The following is an 8,464-nucleotide window of genomic DNA, read 5'->3' on the forward strand; positions in this document are numbered from 1 at the left end:
AAGTCGAACATAAATAATCCTATCGCCTTTGACATGAATTCTGGTCCCAATTGAAAACCACTGGCTAACGCAATCTCGGTAAAGAAATTGAAGGCAGGTAGGTAGGTGGTGGTTGGCCTTTGACACGCATACACACACAAACACACACACAAAGCGAAGGGTTAAGCATTTTGCTGCCTCACTCCGGTCTTAGACTCTTTGCACCGCAGTAGATGGGAGTGTTAACTGTTGACACTGACACAAGGAAATCAAAAATGTCAGAGGGTGAAAAATAAAGGCGTCAGAAAAACAAAATCATCATTCAGCTCTCTGACATTCTGGAGGGCTTGACCTCGGGCTGTTGTGGTGACCGTATTACTGCCACACTGGCGCTCACGAGTCATGAAGGCAGTCCAATTCCACATCACGGTAATATCGCTTCTCCAAGCTCTGATGCTGCTGATGGTCATCAGTAGCCTACCAAACTTGCTGACTGCCTGGTACTCAGCACTCTATTGTCCCTCTAATCACTCTGACATCAATGCAAATGTCATCGAAAGTCTAATCAAACACTTCATCAGAGCTCACGTTGGCCAACGTTTCTAATAGTGATGGCCACTAATAAAAGAGGAGGATCCCATCAGCTTTCTATGGGCTAGGTCTACTACATTTATTTCTCAACGTTCCTGATATTAAGCACATTGCTTATGTTTACAACAGGAGTATAGCCTTCCTGACTGGCATGAAAATAAGCCACTGGGAAAAGCGTCCTCCATTCGCTATTTGAGTGCATAGATGACATGTCATTTTTCCCGCTGCTCCTATTTCGATAATGGTCCTTTCTAAATTGAAACAAATGCCACACATTTATTATTTAGTATATGTAAAGACAATATTAAATTAAGAATAGTCTGATGGATGATAATATTAGCTTATCACTTGTGAATGATATATTATCACTTGTGAATGATGTGTGGAACCCAGGAGATGCTTAAATGTGTTTATGTAAATGAACGGTCAATTAAAGTGAGACCGACAGTTATTTGCTTGACAATCACAAGCTGATGAAATGTCATCGCCACCACAGCCCTACCTTGACCTTACCAGACATCTGGCTGGTCAGAGATAGTGTGGAGGGAAAGCGGCCTAATCAGGCAGAAGGTAGGTTTGGCAGGCCTTAGCCTGCATCAGCCTGGGAGTATGTGACTCGTTTCAGGAAACTAGGTTTATGTCGTACGACAATACTTCACATGAGAGGCATTTGACTGTAAAATGTAGAAATGCCTTCTGGAACATGTGAACTTTAATGTGCCTAAATAACAAACTTGTATGCCATCTGTGAAAATGAAGATATTGTTAAATTACGAGCCTAGTTGTTTTAACCATGGAAAAAGGCAGGAACCTTCCCGCTAGCCTTGATTGGATGAGATAATGGATGGGCTGGACATGCCAAGAGATGAGTTTGGATTGGTCTGCCATGTAGCGTTGCTTCTGTCTATAACATGAGCGGCTCAGTTTGTGTAGGTAATCCTTTCTAATGAGGCTTTTTTGAAAGATATCACTAGAACTACAGAGGGAGAAGCGTTCATCCATGTAAGAGAGTCTAGCTAGCTACATTTTCAGATATTATACGTTTCACATTTTTGCAGAAAGTTGTTTTCATTGCAAGTAAAAGTGTATTGTTAGTTGGCTGGCTGGCTCGCTAGTTAACATTACATGTATGGTCTGTTTAGTAATATTATTCGTATCCCAGAGTCATTTGCATTGCTAGATATAGCTAGCTAACATTGAACCTTGTTGGTTATCTTTAGCAACCTGTAGACTCATGCAGGGCAGTAATGTTGGGATTATGGTTAATTGTTTAGCTAGCTAGCTGGCTACATGTTAAAACAAAAGACTCCACAAATATTTTTTCTTTTAATTTAACCTTTATTTAACTAGGTAAGTCAGTTAAGCACAAATTCTTATTTCCAATGACGGCCTACCAAAAGGCAAAATGCCTCCTGCGAGGACGGAGGCTGGGATTAAAAAATAAAAATAAAATAAAAATAAATATATATATATATATATATATATATATATATATATATATATATATATATATATATATATACAGGACAAAACACACATCACGACAAGAGAGACAATACAACACTACATACAGAGAGACCTAAGACAACAACATAGCAAGACAGCAACACATGACAACACACCATGGTAGCAACACATGACAACAACATGGTAGCAACACAACATGGTAGCAGCACAAACATGATATAAACATTATTGGGCACAGACAACAGCACAAAGGGCAAGAAGGCAGAGACAACAATAAATCACGCAAATCAGCCACAACTGTCAGTAAGAGTGTCCATGATTGAGTCTTTGAATGAAGAGATGCAAGTAACCATTTCACTTTGCCGTTTATAAATCAAAATCAAATCAAATGTATTTATATAGCCCTTCGTACATCAGCTGATATCTCAAAGTGCAGAAACCCAGCCTAAAACCCCAAACAGCAAGCAATGCAGGTGTAGAAGCACGGTGGCTAGGAAAACCTCTTTAGAAAGGCCAAAACCATCGGAAGAAACCTAGAGAGGAACCAGGCTATGAGGGGTGGCTAGTCCTCTTCTGGCTGTGCCGGGTGGAGATTATAACAGAACATGGCCAAGATGTTTAAATGTTCATAAATGACCAACATGGTCAAAAAATAAAAATCACAGGCAGAATAGTTGAAACTGGAGCAGCAGCACGGCCAGGTGGACTGGGAACAGCAAGGAGTCATCATGCCAGGTAGTCCTGAAGCATGGTCCTAGGGCTCAGATCCTCTGAGAGAGAGAAAGAAAGAGAGAATTAGAGAGAGCACTTAAATTTTTACTTAAATTCACACAGGACACTGGATAAGACAGGAGAAGTACTCCAGATATAACAAACTGAACCTAGCCCCCCGACACAAACTACTGCAGCATAAATACTGGAGGCTGAGACAGGAGGGATCAGGAGACACTGTGGCCCCATCCGATGATACCCCCGGACAGGGCCAAACAGGAAGGAGATAACCCTACCTACAGCCCCCACACCACTAGAGGGATATCTTCAACCACCAATTTACCATCCTGAGACAAGGCCGAGTATAGCCCACAAAGATCTCCGCTACGGCACAACCCAAGGGAGGGCGCCAACCCAGACAGGAAGATCACATCAGTGGTAAACATCAATGTCCTGTGCATGTGACAAATAAACTTTGATTTAATTTGATATAATGTGTGTTTGCCAGAGCCGGTCATTATTATATTAAGAACAACATGACATGCACCAAAGTCAAATTAGGATATAACGTTAGGCCAATGAGACAGTGTCGAAGTTCAAAAAGTATCCTGTAAAATGCCCTGCTTTTATTTCGTCACACTCTGTAATTAGCTTGCCATTAACTTGTAAATAATCATCATGTTGTGAGTTTATTTTCCTGTCATAATTCAGACAAATTAGCTAAAGTTAAGACGTTGTCAGCTATATGATATGGTCATTACAGTGTTTGAACTTGCTAGCCAGCTAACTTAACGTTAGCTAGCTGGCGAACAAGCTAAAAACAAACCAAAATAATGTTTATAAAGTTGCTTTTCGTTCCCAGGTTTGCTAGATTGACGTATACTAAATACACAGATGGGTTTCCACAGATGATTTTACAGATGGGTTTAGTGTTGTTAAAAAACACCAGTTATGCTATTTTGGACAACTAGGCTGCTGATGTCATGCAGCCTGTTGTTTTTGTGTTTGTACTTTTTCATAATGACAATGACTAGTTTGATGTCGGACTACAATAGAATGTTCAGGATGCCACTGCAACAACTGTATACAGACATGTCGATAGATTTAGTATAAACCTGCCTTTAGTCTTAAAATCTTTTGTTGTTTAGTACACTAAATCACCCTGTTTAGCACATGGCCTCACGTGAATCCTTAAAGGGATGGGTAGGGCTAAGGCTTAAGAGGGTGTGAACGATGCTGAACGGGCGTAGACAAAGAAGAGCTCTCCAGTAGGTGTACCAAATAATTCAAGGGCCATTTTCTCAAAAATTGTTCCTCAACTGTAGTGTATGATTCTTGCTCTGAGTCTCTACTTTTATCTAATGTAAATAATCACCATGTTAAATGTTGCTACATATAACCGAATCGAGCCGGTCGGTGACATATGCTTGGCCTGTACCTGAGCCATACATTGTGTTTGAATGGAAACCATACACTCACCTATGGAAGTCTTGCGAAACCATTAACTTATATATGGCCTTATGCAAACCGTATGGAAACACATGTCTGACATTAAAGGAACATTGTATATACTGGATCTCTACCACCCTTCATAAATGACTGTGTCCCCTATGCCTTCAGAAAGAATTCACACCCCTTGACTTGTTCCTTATTTTCTTGTGTTACAAATTGCGGTTAAAATAGATTTAATTGATTTAATTTAATTTTTTGGAAACGATCTACACAAAATAATTTAATGTCAAAGTGGAAGAAAAATTATATAATGATGAAATATAAAACACTAATATTTTGATTAGATAAGTATTCAACCCCGAGTCAACACACCTGGCAGGGATTATAGCTGTGAGTCTTTTTGGGTGAGCCTCGAAGAGCTTTGAACAACTGGATTGTACAATACTTGCCAATTATTATTTTTAAACTTGTCAAGTTCTGTGAAGTTGATTGTTGATCATTGCATTTTCAAGTCTAGCCATAGATTTTCAAGCCGAATTAAGTCCAAACTGTAACTAGGACACTCAGGAACATGCAATGTTGTCTTGGTAAGCAACTCCAGTGTATATTTGTCTTTGAGTTTGAGGTTATTGTCCTACTGAAAGATTAATTTGTTTCCCTGTTTATGTAAGAAAGCAGACTGAACCTGGTTTCCTCTAGGATTTTGCCTGTGCCTAGCTCTATTCCGTCTCTTTTTATATAAAAGAAAAGCTCCCTAGTCCTTGCCAATGACGAGCATATTCATAACATGATATAACCACCACCATACTTGAAAATTAGAAGAGTGGTGCTCAGTGATGTGTTGTGTTAAATTTGCCCCAAACATAATGGTTTGAATTCAGGACAAAATGTTCATTTTCTTTGCCACATTTTTTGCAGTATTACTTTAGTGCCTTATTGGAAACAGGATGCATGTTTTGGGAATATTTTTATTCTGTACAGACCTCCTTCTTTTCTTCCTTCATTTAGGTTACTAATTGTAGATTAACAACAATGTTGTTGATCTATCCTCAGTTTTTTCCTATCACAGCCATTGAACTCTATAACAGTTTTAAAATCACCATTGGCCTCATGTTGAAATCCGGGAGCGATGTCCTTCCTCTCCGGCAACTGAGTTAGGCAGGATGCCTGTATCTTTGTAGTGACTTGGTCTATTCATACACCATCCGAAAGGTAATTAATACATTCACCATGCTCAAAGGGATATTCAATGGCTGCTTTTTTTACCCATCTACCAATAGGTGATTTGAGAGGCATTGGAAAATCTCCCTTGTCTTTGTGGTTGCATCTGTGCTTGAAATGCAGTACTCGACTGAGGGACTTCACGGATAATTGTATGTGTGGAATACTGAGTTGGGGTAATCGTTCAAAAATAACGCTAACCACTATTATATATATTTTTTGTTAATTTAGAAAATGCTCCAACAACAAAATGCCACTTTGATGTTGTGGGGTATTGTGTGTATATCAGTGACACAGGCTGAATTTAATTTATTTTAAATTCAGCCTTTAACACAATAACATTTTAGAAAAAGTCAAGGGTTGTGAATCATTTTTGAAGCCACTCTATATTCTTTAGAGGTCATTCTATTTTTTTCTTCTTTGAAATTAAATGAACCTGTAGAATATCTAGGACACATTTTACACATTCAACTTTTTTCTCTCCCTCTTTTTAATTTCGATCCAAACGTGTGAGTCAAATTCAGAGGCGGTCCCCGAGGATGTGAAATGCCATTAGAACAGTATTATAAAAATATTATTGACCTTTGCGATACTGTGCTACTGGATGTCCAGAATCGTCCTTCACTGGGTTTTTAAGACAGAATATTATTAACATATGCCAGTCTTAATAAATGTTCTGTGTCACTTTATGAAAAAATGTAAGTACAACTATATCGTTTTTATGACCCTGTAAAGGTGAAGGCAGCACATATTAAGTTTTTCATGCACCGTGAACTTTTGGAGATGAGCTGCAATAGGTTACGTAATTAATTTCTACTCGCTGCAAACCCGGAGCTATATATTTTCTCCTTTTCCCTCTGTAGTTTATTTTTTATTTTTTTACCTCTTCGTGGCATGATAGGCCTTTTCAGGAGGTTTTAGTGTGTGTGTGTGTGTGTGTGTGTCTTGCTTGAAGATGGTGCTGCCCTGAGGCCACTAGATCCCCACTGCTGCCACCAAATGTAGTAGCAGTGTGTGTATCACAAGCAGTGGAGGCTGGTGAGGGGAGGACGGCTCATAACAATGGCTGGAACAGAGTGAATGGAATGGCATCAAACACATGGAAACCATTCCACTCATTTCGCTCCAGCCACTACTACGAGCCCGTCCTCCCCAATTAAGGTGCCACCAACCTACTGTGATCACAGGGTATATGTTTACATATTTGTTCTGTATGTGTAATAGGAACGGAAAGTTCTCGACCAAAACATTGCATTTTTACTTTGACATTTGTTTGTGTCCTTTTCTTTCCGTGGAAAGGAAATAGGGAGAAAATCAAATATGGATCAAAGACTGAGAACTAGTGTTCCAAACATCAGGCCAGAACTGGCTGACATTGAACTGTGACCAGTAGGAGGTCAGTAGCTGCAGACCAGGTATTGCTCTGTGCGTATCAGGAAGTAGAAAATGGCTGACATATTTGTTTTCCCCCTAGGATAAGTACTATGCCCAATTCCAAATAGAATTGGACGGAGCAAAACCCTGCACCCACACCGGCCCTCGAATGTTAACATTGCTCACCCCTGTGTTAGGGAGTACCAGTCACATTCTCCAATACCATGTTCATCTGTCTACAAGCCAATGAGAATATTGACACGGGTCTTCAGAGGCAGACAGGGACACTGGTAAAATTCCCAAACCCATTTATTTTTTCCAGGAGATTATTCTCAGTGGGAAGTCCTGTGTGACAGTCTTTGAAGAGAGGGTGAGTGCACCAAATAGGCTGAGGTTTCCTACAGGCATTCACAGAGCAATAGGTTATTTGGGGCTACATGCTTACTACAGTCAGTCAACTCAGAGGAAAAATGTCATCTGACGTCAGTTGTTATAACTGCTTACGACAAGTGTTGCTACAGTTGAAGACGGAAGTTTACATACACCTTAGCCAAATACATTTAAACTCAGTTTTTCACAATTCCTGACCTTTAATCCTTGTAAAAAATCCCTGTCTTGGGTCAGTTAGGATCACCACTTTATTTTAAGAATGTGAAATGTCAGAATAATAGTAGAGAGAATGATTTATTTCAACTTTTATTTATTTCATCACAGTCCCAGTGGGTCAGAAGTTTACAAACACACAATTAGTATTTGGTGGCATTGCCTTTCAATTGTTTAACTTGGGTCAAACGTTTCGGGTAGCCTTCCACAAACTTCCCACAATAAGTTGGGTGAATTTTGGCCCATTCCTCCTGACAGAACTGGTGTAACTGAGTCAGGTTTGTAGGCCTCCTTGCTCGCACACGCTTTTTCAGTTCTGCCCACAAATGTTTTATAGGATTGAGGTCAGGGCTTTGTGATGGCCAATCCAATACCTTTGTTGTCCTCTTCTTATGTCCTCTTCTTCCACTAGTGGCACCCCTCGACAACATTCCGCTGAAAAGGCAGCGCGCGAAATTCAAAAAAATTTTTTTGAAATATGTAACTTTCATACATTAACAAGTGCAATACACCAAATGAAAGATAAACTTCTTGTTAATCTACCCATCGTGTCCGATTTCAGAAGGGCTTTACAGCGAAAGCACAACATATGATTATGTTAGGTCAGAGCCTAGTCACAAAAACACACACAGACATTTTTCCAGCCAAAGAGAGGAGTCACAAAAAGCAGAAATATAGATAAAATTAATCACTAACCTTTGATGATCTTCATCACATGACACTCATAGGACTTCATGTTACAAAATACATGTATGTTTTGTTCGATAAAGTGCATATTTATATCCAAAAATCTCAGTTTACATTGGTTCAGTAATGTTTTGCTTCCAAAACATCCGTTGATTTTGCAGAGAGCCACATCAATTTACAGAAATACTAATAATAAACATTGATAAAAGATACAAGTGTTATTCACAGAATTAAAGATATACTTCTCCTTAACGCAACCGCTGTAACAGATTTCAAACTTTACGGAAAAAGCAAACCATGCAATAATCTGAGTACGGCGCTCAGACAACAAATCAAGTCAAACAAATATCCACCATGTTGGAGTCAACAGAAGTCAGAA

Source organism: Oncorhynchus keta, chromosome 20, assembly GCF_023373465.1.
Source record: "Oncorhynchus keta strain PuntledgeMale-10-30-2019 chromosome 20, Oket_V2, whole genome shotgun sequence".
Classification (NCBI taxonomy): Eukaryota; Metazoa; Chordata; class Actinopteri; order Salmoniformes; family Salmonidae; genus Oncorhynchus; species Oncorhynchus keta.